At 46.7% G+C, this 17,895-nt stretch overlaps 1 protein-coding gene across 1 annotated transcript in view; it reads right to left on the bottom strand.

Moving 5' to 3' along the window:
• The window catches only part of WEE1 (WEE1 G2 checkpoint kinase), a 29,914-nt gene extending 24,974 nt beyond the window's left edge, over nucleotides 1-4,940 (bottom strand). The window contains exon 1 of the mRNA XM_084773408.1: nucleotides 4,753-4,940. The gene's annotated coding sequence lies outside the window, so the exon portion shown is untranslated. The remainder of the gene's footprint in view (nucleotides 1-4,752) is intronic.
• Between the last annotated feature and the right edge of the window lie 12,955 nt (nucleotides 4,941-17,895).

Genomic DNA, 17,895 nt, shown 5'->3' with positions numbered 1-17,895 from the left:
TTGGGAGGCAGAGGCAGCCGGATCGCTGTGAGTTCGAGGCCAGCCTGGTCTACAGAGTGAGTCTAGGACAGCCAAGGCTACACAGAGAGACCCTGACTCTGCGGGGACTGGGGAGGGGGAGGCGGGGCAGAGTGGAGTTATTGTTTGATCCTCACACACCGTGGCACACACAACCTCCAAACTGCTTCATTTTCCCTAGTCTTTTGAAATTACTACAGTGGGGCTGGAGACACGGCTCAGCAGTTAAGAGCACTGACTGCTTTTCCTAAAGGACCCAAGTTCAATTCCCAGCACCGACATGGCAGCTCACAACTGTCTGTATCTCCAAGATCTGACACCCTCACACAGACAGACATGCAGGCAAAACTACCAGTGCAGTTAAAATAAAGAATATAAAAAAGAAAAGAAATTATGGGGCTGGAGAGATAGCTCAGAGGTTAAGAGCGCCGCCTGCTCTTCCAAAGGTCCTGAGTTCAATTCCCAGCAACCACATGGTGGCTCACAGGCATCTATAATGAGATCTGGTGCCCTCTTCTGGCCTGCAGGTGAAACACTGTGTACACACTAATAAATAAATACATCTTTAAAAAAAAAAAAAAGAAAAGAAAGAAATTATGACAGTGAAGGCCTTACTTCTATCTCCTTTTTTCCTTAACATACATATCATGTATATACACAATAATCATAAAATAAAAAACAAGGTAATAGAATGGTTTCCAACAAATAATGATACATCTTAGGGTCTTGGAAAAGTAAGAAAAAACATGGGAACCATACAATCTGCAGAGCTAAAGAAGCTAAGTAACAAGGAGGACCCTAGGGAGGATGCTTAATGCTCATTCAGAAGGACAAATAGAACAGACACCTGAAGAAGCTGAAGAGCGGGAACAGGATAGCAGCCTACCTTAGTGGTCCTCTGAAAGATCCACCCAGCAGGAGATCGAAGCCGATGCTGAGGCGCACAGCCAAACTTTGGGCAGAGCACAGGGAGTCTTATGGAAGAGTTGGGGAACAGAAGGACCTGAAGGGGACAGGAGCCCAGGACAGGAGCCCCACCAGGAGACCAACAGAGGCAAACAAATCTGGGCCCAGGGAGACCTGCAGAGACTGCTGATGCACCAACTAAGGACCATGCATGGTGAGGACCTAGACCCTCTGCTCAGATGTAGTAGGTAGGCAGCACAGTCTCCTTGTGGGTCCCATAATATGGGGAGTAGGGACTGCTTCTGTCATGGACTCTTGGCAGGGTGGCTTTGTCAGGCCACAGAGGAAGAGGATGTAGGTAATCCAGATGAGACTTGATGGGCTGGGGTCAGATGGTTGGTGAGGAGGGCTCCCCCTTTCCAAGGATAAGGGGAGAAGAGGAGGGAGGGAGGAAGGGAGGGTGGGGCCAGGAAGAGGGGGCCAGAATTGGGATGTAAAGTGAATAAATTAAAAATAAGTACTTTAAAAAAAAAAGAAAGAAAGAAAGAAAGAAAAGAAAAAGCATGGAATTTGTTGTTTGTTTTATTTTGTTTTCCAAGCAGGGTTTTTCCGTATTAGCCATGGTTGTCCCCGAACTCACTCTCAAGACCAGGCTAGCCTCGAACTCAGATATCTACCTATCCCTGCTTCCTGGGTGCTGGGTTTAAAGTCCTGTGCTCCCACCACCTGAATTAATTACAATACTGGGCATGAGACCCAGAACCCTGCACTTGCTGGGCAAGTGCTTTGTCACTACATTGGCAGCCCTATGGTTGCAATTTTGTAAACTGCTTCTTGGGCTGAGGACACAGTGCAGGCAGAGTGTGTGACTGATAAGTACAAAGCTCAGAGTTTAATCCTCAAAAGCAATACTCTGTACAAGGCCATAAAGGGCTGTGGTTCCCCCCCCTCCTTTTTTTTTTTTTTTTTTTTTTTTTTAGTTTCTTGAGACAGGGTTTCTCTGTGTGTAGCCCTGGCTGTCCTGGAATCAGTCTGTAGATGGTTTTCTTATTTTTAAGTACAAAGGTTACTTCATAAAAATGTCCTAAACAAAGAATCCTGAGTCCCAAACAGAAGATTAGCCACTGGAAAAGCAGGTATGTGAGTAATTGCCTGCCCCTGGGGTTTGTGACACACACAGGAAATGATATGGGTGACCACCAGAAGCAACAAGGACAACTTGTTGGCTGGTCACACTGTAATGAGTTAAGCAGGCTTTGTTGAAGTTGGGCCAGTACATAAGATGTGGGGACTTCTTCAGTGAGTCAGAGGCCTTGTCAGGGAGGGGGAGGGGAGCTAGCCTCCAGGCCCCCCATGCTGCTATTTAGAAGCAACTGAGCAGTGTTTGGGTATTGCTATTGGGTGTTGATGACTCATTGGTGAGTCAACTTTTTTCTTTTTCTTTTCTTTCTTTCTTTCTTTCTTTCTTTTTTTTTTTTTTTTTTTTTTTTTTTTGTTTTTCAAGACAGGGTTTCTCTGTGTAGCCTTGGCTGTCCTGGACTCGCTTTGTAGACCAGGCTGGCCTCGAACTCACAGCGATCCACCTGCCTCGGCCTCCCCAGTGCTGGGATTAAAGGCATGTGCCACCAAATGTTTTAAAGACTGTTTTACTGATTTCTGAAATAATAGAAATATTCATTTTATTTGAGCCACGGCCCTTATTTAATGTTGCAATTTTGCAAAAACCACAAGCAGTACATACAACAGAGTGACCATTGCTGCGTTATTAGTTCCTGTAGTAAATCCATAGCAAGATTCATCCACCACCCAAACACAGACGTGACACAGTACAAAGTCCTTCCATGACATTATTTTTGAGAGAAAGGTTTGTGACAGGGTCTTGCTATGTTGCCCAGGCTGGCCTTGAACTTGTGATTCTCTTGCCTCTGCCTTCTGAGTACTGGGACTACAGGTGTGCAGCTCAAGGCATCTGACTGCAGCCTCTGCCTCTGTTACGACATCACTGCCTGCTCTGTCTCTTTTAAGGAGCGTGTGCTAACATGCAGCCACCTGGAGAGCCCGGTACCACCTCTCTGCCTCCCGATTACATCTCCAAGGTCTCTTTTGCCATATAAATGAAGAAAAAAGACTTTTGGGAATTATGACCTGACTGCATTGGCACACCATTAGTCAGCTACCTCCTAAGCAGTGTACCCCAGCTCTCCTGAGCCACACCAGGAGCACCAGGCAGTGTGGCTCCCAGTTTATGTACATAATTCTCCTGGAGGCTGATTCTAAGCTGTAACCACTCTCCTTGCCATGACTTTTCCATGTGTGAGGGAATATTCTTAGGACACATAATTAGGAACACAGTTGGGGTCAAGGGCATGTAAATTCTAAACCTATTTTCTTTTCTTTTCTTTTCTTTTTGAGACAGGGTCTCTCTGTGAGTGACCCTTGGTTGTCCTAGACTCACTCTGTAGACCAGGCTGGCCTCGAACTCACAACAATCTGCTTGCCTCTGCCTCCCCAAGTGCTAAGATTAAAGGCGTAGGCCCCCACGGCTAGCCTCTAAACCTATTTTCTTATACTTTTTTCTTTTTGGTTTTTGTTTTGTCTTGTTTGTTTTTTGGGTTTCTTTCTGTAGCCCTGGCTGGCCTCCAACTCACAGCGATCTGCCTACCTCTGCCTCCCTGAAGTTTCTTTTCTGTTCTTTTTTTTTTTCCCCCTAGACAGGGTTTCTCTGTCACAGAGATCCTCCTGGGATAAAAGGAATGAGTCGCCACCACCACCACCCCACCACCCCAGCTACAAGAGTTTCTTATCAGGAAAGGGTTGGGCTTAAAATCTCCCAGAGGAGCCAGACATGGTGGCCCACATCTTCAATCCTAGCACTCGGGAAGCAGAGGCAGGTGGATCCCTGTGAGTTCGAGGCCAGCCTGGTCTACAAAGCGAGTCCAGGACAGCCAAGGCTACACAGAGAAACCCTGTCTCGAAAAAACAAAGATAAAATCAAACAAAAACAAAAACCTCCCTTATACTTTAATTTGTCTTGAATTGGTTCAGAGAAGACCTATCATCTGCTGTCAAGACTCAGGAGTTGAGGCCACCCCACCCTCACCCTCCAGCCTTGCGGTCCAGGCCAAACCAGCCATGTGGGGCCTCTCCTTTCCCCCATCTTTCTCTGTGCTGATGCTATCAGTTTTGAACTTGGTGAGTAATCATCTCCAGGCAGGCTTGGAGCACTGGATGTGTATTTATTTATTTATTTATTTATTTATTTATTTATTTTGGTTTCCCGAGACAGGGTTTTCTGAGTGCCGGCATTAAAGTGTGTGTGTGCTACTGCTGCCCTGCTGGATGCTTCTTCTGGGTCTCAAGACCCCCAGGATTCCCTACCGAGGGCCGAGGCTTGGAAAGGGGCTTGGAAAGGGGCAAGCCCGTTCTGGAACAAAGACAGTCTTTGTTCCATGGAACCGTAGGATTCAGAGACATCTGACCTGGAGCTCCTCCACCACTCAACGCCAGGATAGCCCCACCCCGCCCTTCCAGAGGGTCTCCAGCAGAAGCTGGGAAAATGGGCACTGTGTGGTCTGAACCTCCATCTGCTGAGAAATTTATCCAAATTGGATTTGTCTCAGACCTTGCAAGGACAACTTCAAGTCTGAACTCCCTGAATCCAAGTTTGTTAGGAACCACGCGCTCACACCCTCCGCCCCCTTCAGCACAGTATGACCCTCCTATGCTAGGATTAAAGGCGTGCGCCACCATGCCCAGTGAGTTTCCCATTTTTTTTAATGCAGGAAAAGTCCATGTATATAAGTTGAATAGTCTTTTGGGGTAGCTTACTGTGATTCACTGTCTCGGGCCGTCCTGTGTTGTTCCTTGCCCTGGCCTCAAGGTTTCCACTGCTTTTGTGTCTTCCCCGTCCCTAGGTGTCCAGCTGAACTTCAACAAGCGACGTCCTCTCTAGAGACAATCCCAGGAAAAGTCCTCCTCTGCAGCCTTCTGTCAGATGTCTTCTGAACTCAGAGATCTGCTTGCCTCTCTTTTCCTGAGTGCTGGGATTAAAGGCGTGTGCCGTCACACCTGGTTAACTTTTCTAGACCTGGAACTCTAAATCAGGCTGGCCTTGAACTCAGAGATCGACTTGCCTCTGTCTCCTGGTTTAAAGGCATGATTCCAGCCGATCACACAGACCTAGAAGGTCTTTGGATGTGATCTCTTGCCAGAGCAGCCATGATCTCAATTGAAATTCCTCTACAAAGGGCTACCAATAAGCCAATATATATTGCCTTTTTATTTACCCTCCTGTATATATTTTCAAGGTTAAACCTAGGATGGATAACTTGAAACAAGCAAAGTTTGTCTATTCAAATATACTTTATATAGATAGATGATCCTCAGGCACTTCAGAGATTTGCTGAATATGGCATTTAAATGGTTAATTTAAAAAGCTTACTATGACAGAAACCCCAGCTCCTGGCAGTGATTGCAAAGTCTTGAAAGGACACAGATGGGGCACGGGCTACGCCATCTGAATTGTGGTATGCTAACCTTTGGGAAAGACTGCCCCGATGCCTCACCAACTGCCAGGATCCTGCCCAACTGTGGTAGCAGAACACTGGAGAGTGGGCTACCAAGGAAGGCCTCTCAGGTTTGTGGGGCCTGGCAACTTTCTGCCATTTTAATTGATATAGGCCATTTGGACTATATTTCCTGCTATAATTTATCCTTCTTAGGTCTCTGGTGGGTTTGAGGCCAGACTAATAAAAGAAGTGACTTTTTTACTATTTCATTTATCTAGAGGAACCCACCCTACAATGACTGTTCTCAGTTATCAACCACCTGTGTCTTATGGTGGTAAATAATTGGAAGGAAAAAAATGTAAAGCGAAAGACTTCAAAGTTAGCCAGGCGTGGTGGCACACACCTTTAATCCCAGCGCTCAGGAGGCAGAGGCAGGTGGACCTCTGTGAGTTCCAGCCCACTACAAAGCGAGTCCAGGACAGCCAAGGCTACACAGAGAAACCCTGTCTCGAAAAACAAAAAAACAAAACAAAACAAAAATACTTCAAAGTTTAGATCTTTAACACTAATCAGTGGAGTGTTCTGAGGAATTGTTAGTCTAATTCAGGTATAACACTCTACTATAGAGCACTATCACGGTCATAAGCTCAGGATCTTTTTTTTTTTTTTTTTATGGTTTTTCGAGACAGAGTCTCTCTGTGTAGCCTTGGCTGTCCTGGACTCACTTTGTAGACCAGGCTGGCCTCGAACTCACAGCGATCCGCCTGCCTCTGCCTCCCAAGTGCTGGGATTAAAGGCGTGCGCCACCACGCCCGGCAAGCTCAGGATCTTAAATTGACTCCCAAGCATCTACTATGACACAAAAGCGCAAGTCTACTGCTTTCTCTACAGTGTGGATTTCAGTACAGATTATGAACTGCTATCACATCTAAAACTTATCTCTCATTGTAAACTTATTTTAAAAGCCTTATTTATTGGGGCTGGAGAGATGGCTCAGAGGTTTAACGACACTGATTGCTTGTTCCTCCAGAGGTACTGAGTTCAATTCCCAGCAACCACACAGTGGATCACAACCATCTATAATGTGATCTGGTGCCATCTTCTGGCCTGTTTGCTCATATGCAGGCTGAATACTGTATAATAAATAAATAAATGTATTTATTTATTATGTATACAGTGCTCTACCTGCATGTACACCCGCAAGCTAGAAAAGGGTACCAGATCACATTATAGATGGTTGCGAGCCACCATGTGGTTGCTGGGAATTGAACGCAGAACCTTTGGAAGAGCAGCCAGAGCTCTTAACCTCTGAGCCATCTCTCCAGGCCTCTCTCTGTAAACTTAAAAAGGTTCCGGTAAGCTTCAGGGAATCCTTAGGAATCCACCTCTCACAGGTCAGATGGACTCAGGGTAGGTACTGTCAGCCAACAGCCTCTTTCTCCCCCTGCCACTCCTGAGGGTGGGATGCCCGTTTTCCTGGTTTTGGGACTCTCGCCATCCTAACTGCCAAGATTACAGGCCTAAAAGTTTCAGATGTACACCTCCCAGACTTTTCTTCTCCATAAACTCCTTAACTTTATCTTCTGCCCCGCACCCATCCCAGCATCCTACCAAGTCCAGGTATTTCTTCAAGATCTGCATCAGGGACAGCGCCAAAAGCGGACAGCCCCAGATGGCCCCACAGCCTGAACAGCAAGAAAAAAATAGCCTGCTCTTTCAGGAATGGTGGTTTAGTCCTGGCAGAGGCAGGCAGATCTCTGTGAGCTTGGTCAGCCTGGTCTACAAAGGGAGTCCAGGACAGGCAAGGCTACACAGAGAAACCCTGTTTCAGAACAAAACTAGCTTGTTCTTCCTGATTTAGTTGACGTTCCAGCATTTTGGACCCTCCTCCCCAATGATGATAACCCGTTGTCAGAAGGAAGTAGTCATAGACAATTATATCATCCCTTATTTATTATCAACAAAAGGATGGGGTGTTGGGTTTCAGACCCAGGACAAGCAGCTGAAGTGCCTATTTAACATATCAAAGCAGATTTGGCCTCCCAGCATCCCTCAGTCCCTTCAGGGCTTGGCTGGCATACCCTACCCTCTGCTCTCTACCCTAACCTCTACCTGAATTCTCCAGCCCAAGGGCGGGCCTTGGTGTCCCCAGAAGATCTCCACTATATAATCCAGACATCTTTGTTTTCTCTCTTTTCCCTCTGTGTGCATACTCTTTCTTCCTCCCCCACTTCTCTGTCTTCCTGTTTTCATGGTAACTTCCCTGGCCTATTCCTAGGACCACCCCCACCCCCAACCCCCAGCTGCCCCAATAAACCTGCCTTTATACTTTAATTTGCTTGAACTGGCATATTTCACTGATGGAGAACACCTATCAGCCCCACCAAATTTCAGTTGTTTTATTTTGAGACAAGGTCTCACTTACAGCCCAGTATAAGTTTGTATGCACACCAGCTCTATAGCTCAGGGGCGACTTCCAACTTCGGATTTCCCTGCCTTCCATATCTGGTTTATGCCATGCAGAGGCTCAAACCAGGGCTTCCTGCATGATAGGACAGCACTCTACCGCTGACCCACATCCCCAGCACCGCTGATTTCTCTTATTTAAATGTTTTATGTGTGTATTGATGCATGCAAGCCTGTGAGCATGCACATGGCAGGGCACACACATGAGTCTAGGACAGCCAAGGCTACACAGAGAAACCCTGTCTTGAAAAAAAAAAAAGATTGCTGGAGTTATTTTGAGGCCAAGCAGAGCAACTCAGGGGCTGAGGAGAGAAGCCAGATTGAATAAGTTATCTGGGAGAGGAGTTTGAGCCCGAACAGAGCTCAGCAAAGAACAAGAAAAGGTGAGCTTATTAAGCAGTAAGTCTCAGGCTTAAGCCAAGCATGGTACACACGGCTTTAATCCCAGCACTTGGGAGGCAGAGGCAGGTGGATCTCTGTGAGTTCAAGGCCAGCCTGGTCTACAAATCCAGTCTAGCACATCCAGGGATATTACACAGACAAACTCTGTCTCGAAAAACCAAAACATTAAAAAAAAGAAAGTCTCAGGCTGACAAAGGTCTAGGCCTAGGTTAGACTGTACGGAGGCTAGAAGCTTCCAGGACTAGGCCTAGGTTAGTAGACGGAGGCAGGGAGCCTCTGAGATGACAACTGAAACAGAAGAATAAAAGGTCCCATTACAGGGGTCAGGGGAGGCAAGTGCCCCTACCCAACCCATCTCATCAGCCTTGACCTGATCTCTCTTACATTCGTTTTCTTTTTCTTTCGAGACAGGGTTTCTCTGTGTAGCCTTGGCTGTCCTGGACTCACTTTGTAGACCAGGCTGGCCGCGAACGCACATAGATCCACCTGCCTCTGCCTCCCAAGTGCTGGGATTAAAGGTGTGTGACACAACATCTGGCTTTATGCTCATTTTCATATGCTTAAATACTCATTTCTTAGCTGGGTGGTGGTGGCACACGCCTTTAATCCCAGCACTCAGGAGGCAGAGGTGGTTGGATCTGTCTGAGTTCTAGGCCAGCCTGGTCTACAAAGTGAGTCCAGGCCAGCCAGAACTATAAGAGAAACCCTGTCTCGAAAAACAAACACGGGGGAGGAGGTCCCCCTTGGTCATAGACCTAGGGGAGGGGAACAGGATGAAAGCGGGAGGGAGGGAGGGAAGGAGGAACCAGAGGATAGACGTGAAGGGATAATAATGAGTTGTAATCTGAATAAGTTAATAAAATTGAAATTAAAAAATGTTTAAAGAAAAAGAAAAACAAACAAATAAACAAACAAACACAACAACAACAAACACCTCCTTTCTTGCCAACTGTGATGTGTCACACCTGTCATCCTTGTGAGTACTCAGGAGCTGAGCAGCAGGGACAGCGGCGGTTCAACACTAGCTGGGTCTCTGTAACCCAACCTAGCACAGGCCACAGAGTTTACTATGCCCGCAAGTTTGTTTCAAAAAACAAAACAAAAAACCAACCCACCCAAAAAAAAAAAAAAAAGAAAGACACAAGGGCAAGAACATGGACTAGATTAGAGCAGAGCAGGCAAGCAACTCAAGGAGGTGAGGCAGGAGGATTGCGAGCTTGAGGCCAGCCTGAGAGATCTAGGAGAAGAAGACCCAGCGGGTAACGCATCTGCCACCAAAGCCGATGGCTTGAATCTGCTCCCCAGCGCCCACAGCACCTGCTAGTTGCAAGTTGGTTGGAGGGCACCAATGCACACAACTTATTATTTTTTTATATTTAAGTAATGTATTCAGATTACATCTCAATTGTCAGTGCACACCACTTAATGAAAATTAAAATGTATTAAGGCTGGAGTGGTGACTCCGCAGCTAAGAGCACTGGCTGCTCTCTCAGAGGACCCGGGGTAGAATCCTAGCGCCTCACATGGTGGCTCACAACCATCCTGTTCCAGGGAATGCAATGGCCTCTTCTGCCCTCTGCAGAAACAAGCCGGACGGTAATGTTGCACGCCTTCAATTCTAGCACTAGGAGGCAGAGCCTGCTGGCTCTGTTTCTTAACAATTAGACTTTATTATACAATCCAACAATCCTATACAAGAGGGGGAAAGGGTTAAAGGGAAACAAGAGTGAACCTTTCCGTATCTGTTCCACAGGACGGGTCCCCAGGTGTCTCTGGCCTGCACGCTGGTCTCTCCCCAAATCCATGTGCGATCCTGCTCCAAAAGATGCAGACTTCTCCCCTCTCCTCCGCCCGAATCTCTCTCAGGCTTGCAATGGCCGGTCTGAAACACAATAGCCCGGCTGGAGTCCCCCGGTCCACTTCCTGAATTTCAGACCCAGGATGGCTCCATTCAGTCTATCTGTGGTGTTTCCAAGGGGCGAAGCCCGCCAAGACTGCTTTCACCTGGGACAAAGCTTACACTCCTTCCCACAGAGGCCAGTGGTTCTCTGAGAGTTTGAAGCCAGCCCAACAAAACAAAACAACAACACACACACACAATAAAAAACCAAGTGGTGCACAGACACACATGTAAGAAAAACACTCATACACATAAAAATAAAATAAATCTGAAAAAAAATTGAAGCAAATGAAAATGTACACATAAACCAGGCATGGTGGTGCACACCTTTAATCCCAGCACTCGGGAGGCAGAGGCAGATAGATTGTTATGAGTTCGAGGTGTAATAAACATGTAAGGGCTTGATTCAAAGCCCAGTGTAGAAAGCAGCTGACAGTCCAAAAGCTGACGTGTGACCATGTGTGTGAGTGATAGATAAAACCTTAGTAGTAAATTCTAACCTAAGAGCAGCCACGACTGCAAGTTGGTGATAAGAGTGACGTAGAAAGCTAGATTAACAGAAATGTGTGAATTAGAAATGATAAGGCTAAGTTAAGTATAAAAACCCTGAGAAGAAGCAGCCAGTTGCCTCGCCGTCACCATGACTGCCTGAAACGCTGTCAGACGACGAGGCGCTCTTCCCGGACGGAGCAGACAGACATGCTGTCAGACGACAACACGAGACATCCTGAACGCTCGACGAATAATCTAACACGAGAACTGAATCGAGTCGCAGCAGCGAACCTGTTCGACGGAACGTCGCGGTATCAGGTCGTGTACCCTAATGGGCATAAGCTCCTAGAACACTGATATTATAAGACGCTAAATGCTACTCCTGTTAGAATTAAGATAGTTTAAGAGTGAGATGGAATGGTATTGGTGGCTCGGCCTTGGAGCCGTAGCCACCGCCTTTTGCTGTAGTTGTTTTTGTATTGCTAATAAATCTCTCTTGCTAAAACGGACCACTTGCACTTGGCCCGCCTCCTTTGTTCCGGATCCTGAGTGTAAACTCTCTGCTCGCGACACGAGGCCAGCCTGGTCTACAAAGGGAGTCCAGGACAGCCAAGACTACAAGAGAAACCCTGTCTCAAAAAACCCAAAAAACCAACCAAACAAACAAAAAAACAAAAAACAAGAGAAGAAGAAGAAGAAGAAGAAGAAGAAGAAGAAGAAGAAGAAGAAGAAGAAGAAGAAGGGAAAGCACATGGGGAGCAGGAAGCAGAGGCAGGCAGATTTCTGTGAGTTCAAGGTCAGCCTGGTCTATATTGCCAGCTTCAGGATTACATACAGAGACCTTGTCCTTAAAAAGAAAGAAAGAATGAAAAAAGAAAAATGCAATAAAAACTGTTGACTCCTGACTTTGTTGTTCAATTCTTTGTCATGGTTGAAACAGAATAATACATACTAGGCCACTTACAGAGCCAGACACTGTAACAAACATCCGTAAATTCAGGGCTTGAAGGCAAGACAGAAGGATCAGAGCCAGCCGTAGCTACATCAGGCTAGTAACAGAATTATTGACCACAGCCTGGTTTATACAATGAGTTCCAAGACAGCCAGGGCTGAATAGTGAGACACTGTTAAGAAACAAAACAAAACAAACAAACAAACAAACAAACAAAAAACTCAGCCAGGAGTGATGGTGCTGGCCTGCAATCCACAGTACTCAGGGAGGCAGAGGCAGGAGGATTGCTGTGAGTCCGATGCTAGCCTGGTCGACAAATGGAGTCCAGGGCAGCAAGGCTACACAGAGATACCGTTTCTCCAAAACAAAGAAACAAATAAGCAAACCCAACAAATTCATAGTTCTGGAGACTGGATGTCCAATTACCTGCCTATCTCTCTGTCTCTGTCTCTCTCAAAACAAACAAAAAGCATAGCCTTCTAGCCCAGGCTGGCCTCATGGCTGGCTTCCTCGTGCTAGGGTTGCAAGAATCAGCAGTCACACTCATTTATCTGTTTCACCTGACTAAATTTTTCCAGAAAAGATTTATTTTGTTATTTTATTTTTATTTTTTATTTTTTATTTTTTTGGTTTAAAGTAGAGGGGACCAACTAGAAGCCGTCCACACGACTTCTCTAAGGAAGTCCTTTGAGATAGCTCAGTGCACAAAGGCATTTGAAGAGAGTCAGCTTCTGCAGAGATTCCGGACTTCCATATAAATGCACACGGGCATGCACACACAGTGAATAAACAGCAACAACAAAAGGTTTAAAACAAGAAAAAAAAAAGATAAAAGATAAATAGGTATGTTAAATGGAAGAAGACAGGGGGGAGGGAGGGAATATTTCTAAAACACAACCTGTCGGCTTACAGTGGGAAGACAAGGGATAAAATGAGTGTGTTCCCAGGAAGGCAAGCTGCGACATCGGTGTGCCTGAGGCTGGGACGAAAATAGGAGTCCTCTTTGTCAAACAGAAGGACAATGTGCGAACAACCCAGCAGGGTCTGATGTGTCTACAGGAGTCGAATTCATAGAAACAGAAAATGCGTTTGCCAACAGCCCCACCAGGGAGGGGAGAGATAGGGAGTGAGCGAGCGTGCTATGCTTCAGTCTGGGGTGCTGAGAGGCGGCCAAGGGCTTGAGGGATGGGCCGGGGACTGAGAAGGAACCCTGCTCTTGCAGAGGACCTGAGCTGGATTCCCAGCACCCACATCAGGTGACTAAGAACTGCCTGTCCACTTCCAGCTCCAAGGGATCTGACACACCTGATCTTCCAGGGTGCCTGCATTTGTGTGCACAAACACTTTTTAAAGTTTTTATTTGTTTTGTTTTGTTGAGCCAGTTCCTGCTAGGATTAAAAAGGCCTGTGCCAGCTGGGTGGTGGTGGCACACACCTTTGATCCCAGCACCTGAGAGAGTGAGGCAGAACTCTATGAGTTCAGGGCCAGCCTGGCTGGAGAGATGGCTCAGAGGTTAAGAGCACTGTTTCTTCTTCCAAAGGTCCTGAGTTCAATTCCCAGAAACCACAATGGTGGCTCGCTCACAACCATCTACAATGAGATCTGGTGTCCTCTTCTGGCCTGCAGGTTCACATGCAGGCAGAATGCTGCTTAAATAATAAAATAATAAATCCAGGACAGTCAAGGCTACACAGAGAAACCTTGTCTCGGAAAACAAACAAACAAACAAACAAACAAAAAACAAAGAAAGAAAGAAAAAAGAAAAATCAAGGCCAGCCTGGTATAAAGGCTAGGTACAGGACACCCAGAGCTGTGCAAAGAAACCCAGTCTCAAAAAAGAGAGAAAAAAACGAAACCTAAACAACGTAAACTGGGTCTCGTCCCAGCAGCAGGAGAGCTCTTGCTTGGCAGGGGGGCCTCTGTGAGGGGGTTTTGGCTCGGCAGGGGGGCCTCTGTGAGGGGCGTTGGCTCGGCAGGGGGGCCTCTGTCGGGGGCTTTGGTGCTCTTCCCATTCTAACTTACTCCCAGGATGTGTTGTGAAACACTGGTCACAATTTGATCCTCAAAAAGAAATTGATTTTCTTTTGTAAGACAAATGTGCCCTTTTCCTCTACCAGACCAGGAAAAACAGCTACTGAATAACACATTAGGGAAAGGGGTGCCAAGATTTTTTTTTCTTTAAAACCATTTTTTATGTGTATGAATCTCCATGTGTGCCTAGTGCCAGAAGAGACCAGAAGAGAGGGCATCAGATCCAGTAGAAATGGAGTTACAGATGGTTATGAGCCACCATGTGGGTGCTGGGAATCGAACCCTGGTCCCCTGGAAGAACAGTCAGTGCTCTTAACCACTGAACCATCTCTCCAGCACTTAAGTTTCCTTATAGCTAGCCTTCCACAGCCTTGTCACAGGACCCTCAACTGTGAGCCGGATGTAATATATGTCTTTTTTTTTTTTTTTTTTTTTTTTTGGTTTTTTGAGATAGGGTTTCTCTGTGTAGCCTTGGCTGTCCTGGACTCACTTTGTAGACCAGGCTGGCCTTGAACTCACAGTGATCCGCCTGTCTCTGCCTCCCGAGTGCTGGGATTAAAGGCATGCGCCACCACGCCCGGCTATATATATTTTTTAAAATATTTATTTATTTATTATGTATACAGTGCTCTGGCTGCATGTACACCTGCAGGCCAGAAGAAAGCACCAGATCACATTACAGATGTGTTGTGAGCCACCATGTGGTTGCTGGGAATTGAACTCAGCACCTCTGGAGGAGCAGTGAGTGCTCTTAACCACTGAGCCATCTCTCCAGCTCGGCTTTTTTTTTTTTTAAGGTTCATTTATTTATTACTTATACAGTATTACTGCCCGCATGTGTGCCTGCATGCCAGAAAAGGGCACCTGATCTCATTATAGATTGTTGTGAGCCACCATGTAGTTGCTGGGAATTGAACTCAGGACCTTTAGGAAGAACAGACAGTGCTCTTAACCTCTGAGCCATCTCTCCAGCCCCACATATATGTCTTTCTTCCTAGACCATCTTACGCTAGTCTTCCTTAAACCCAGTCCATCCTCGATGGTCCTTCCTTTGGACCTTCAAGGCTTCTGTTACCAGCCACCCCTCTGCTGCCCCCGCCATCCACCTCCCTCTTCTTCCTCTCCTTTCTGCCTATGGGGCTTTCCCCAGGGTTTCTCTGTGTAGCCTTGGCTGTCCTGGACTCGCTTTGTAGCCCAGGCTGGCCTCGAACTCACAGCGATCCGCCTGCCTCTGCCTCCTGAGTGCTGGGATTAAAGGCGTGCGCCACCACTGCCCAGCCTGTCTCTCTCTCTCATACGTTTGCATAGGAACTTTGTTTCAGGCGCTTGGGGAGTAATTAAAGTGGCTCCCCTCTCTCCTTCAGAGAACTTCTTTCAAGGTGGCTGATGAGGACTTTGCATTATTAGGTGTATGTCCCCTTCCCCATGTCTAACTGTCCCAAATACAAGTGATGCCTTGTCTGGACCCTACAGCCAGTCTTCTGTCCAGCCTAAGCTACTGGAAACATAAAACTCTATTCCCCTTGGCCCTCCAGAAAAAAATAGCCTTTTAGTATCTCCCCGAGTTCTTCAGGAAAGCAAATGCCTTTTGTATCCCAAACTGAAATGACAAGGTTAACATGTAAAGACTCTTGGCTAGGGGCTGGAGTGATGGCTCAGCAGGTTAAGAGCACTGGCTACTCTTCCAAAGGTCCTGAGTTCAATCCCCAGCAACCACATGGTGGCTCATAACCATCTATAATGAGATCTGGCCTCCTCTTCTGGCTTGCAGGCACACATGCAGATAGAACATTGTATACATAATAAATAAATCTTAAAATAAAAAAAGACCCTTGGCCAAGGCTACACAGAGAAACCCTGTCTCGAAAAACCAAAAAAAAAAAAAAAAAAAAAAAGACCCTTGGCTATTTCCTCTGCCTTTGTTCATTATCCAGCTCATTCTCCAGGGTCGTTTGGTATCTTCCCCAGATCTGAAAGGACTGCAACACTGTGTAACCCTTAGACTCTTAGGACAGAACAAAACAATGTGAAAGGAACCCTTTAATAAAGCCAAGCACAATAAAGTGTGCCTGAGACCTACCACAGACCAAACTTTATAGCTTAAAAAAAGGTTAACAGGCAATTTGAGTTTGTTACATTCCGTCAGGATTGTAATTGAGATCCAACACTCTTTTAGAAAATTGGTAAATTTGTGTGTTATGTTGTCCTATGATAGGACTTAAGGAAAAAGGAATCATTAAGAAAGAAAAACGGGCTGGGCGTGGTAGCACACACGCCTTTAATCCCAGCACTCAGGAGGCAGAGGCAGGAGGATCAATGTAAGTTAGAGGCCAGCCTGGTCTACAAAGGGAGTCCAGGACAGCCAAGGCTACACAGAGAAACCCTGTCTCGAAAAACCAAAAACAAAGAGACAGAGAGAGAGAGAGAGGGAAATGTGGGCTGGAGAGATGGCTCAGTGGTTAAGAGGACTCTTCCAGAGAACCTGGGTTCAATTCTCAGCACCCACATAGCACCTTACAACTGTCTGTAACTCCAGTTCTAGGTGATCTGACACTCTAACACAGCCATATATGTACAGGTAAAACACCCACTGCACAAAAAAGAAATAAATATAAAAAAAAGAAAAAAAAAGAAAATGTGAGCATAGTACAGCAGTCCATGCCTTTAATCCCACAGAGGCAGAGGCGGAGGCAGAGGCAGAGGCAGAGGCAGAGGCAGAGGCAGAGGCAGAGGCAGAGGCAGAGGCAGAGGCAGAGGCAGAGGCAGAGGCAGAGGCAGAGGCAGGCATCTCTTTGAATTTTAGGCCAGCTTGCAAGCCAGCCAGGGAGGAAGGGAGGGAGGGAGGAAGAAAATGTGGGGCTGGATGCTCAGTGGTTAAGAGGATGCTTTTCTGGCTGTTCCTTCAGAGGCCCTTGGTTCAGTTCTCAGCATGGTGTCTGGAAACCCTTTCTAACTCCAGCAACTCTAAGGTCTTTTGGCACCAGGCATGCACGTGTTCTCACCCACTTTTAGTGCTCTTTGGCAGAAAACAAAAAAAGGACTCAATCCATTTTGAAACATTTATCCTACGCCTGATCCACTAGGGAGGCGGCTTCTCCTCCTCCTCCTCCTCCTCCTCTTCTTCTTCTTGGTTTTTTGAGACAGGGTTTCTCCATGTAGCCTTGGCTGTCCTGGACTCGCTTTGTATACCAGGCTGACCTCAACTCACATCAATCCACCTGTCTCTGCCTCCCAAGTGCTGGGATTAAAGGCGTGCATCTGGAGCTAGGGAGGCTTCTTAAACTCTCCCTAGACTGAGGCCCTTAAGCTCCAGGTAGCATTGCCTCGGGTTTATCTACAATGCCATCGGCATCTATGCCTACCTCCCACCACTGAGGACCTAGAGCCCCATGATCTAACGCCACCACTAAGCAGGACCCTCTGTCCTCCCATACTCCCACTTAGCTCTGCCCTAGCTCTGGACAATTAATAACCTTTGTCCTCCGAGTGATTTGACCTTGACAATCTGCATGGGGAGCATTTCAGCCTCTGATCAAGAGGGAGATCCCTGTTGCCTCCAACTGTAAAGGAGTTACTCTTTAACAAGGCCTGGCTGCAGTCTGTCTTAGGGTATCCTGACACTCCTGTAGAAGATGCCAGTCTTTAACGAGCAGGCTTAGACTATCTCCTCATGACCTTTGCTGCAATGCATAATAAGCCTGTCCTGAGGAGAAACAATTCATAGTGCAAAAGTCACTCACCGGGTCAGGTGGTGGTGACGCATGCCTTTAATCCCAGCATTTGGGAGGCAGAGGCAGGAGGATCTCCGTGAGTTTGAGGCCAGCCTGGTCTACAGAGAGAGTTCCAGGACAGCTAGAGCTGTTACACAGAGAAACCCTGTCTGGAAAAACAAAACAAAAAAATCACTCATCAGCAAAATAATGAAGCACTGCTTAACCATCCAGACATGAGCACCACACACAAAGACTACACAACTCGCCGGGTGTGGTGGCGCACCCCTTTAATCCCAGCACTCGGGAGGCAGAGGCAGGTGGATCACTGTGAGTTCGAGGCCAGCCTGGTCTATAGAGTAAGTCCAGGACAGCCAGGGCTACACAGAGAAACCCTGTCTCGAAAAAAAAAAAAATAGAACTACACAACTCTGAGCCCCACAACATGGAAACACTAACTGACCGACCACAAGGACACCACCATCTCCCACCCCACCCCCCAAAAGTACT

This window comes from Acomys minous, assembly GCF_964271855.1.
Source record: "Acomys minous genome assembly, chromosome: 2".
Taxonomy (NCBI): Eukaryota; Metazoa; Chordata; class Mammalia; order Rodentia; family Muridae; genus Acomys; species Acomys minous.
The sequence above is the reverse complement of the archived record's forward strand: the minus strand, read 5'-3'. Positions and strand labels throughout refer to the sequence as shown.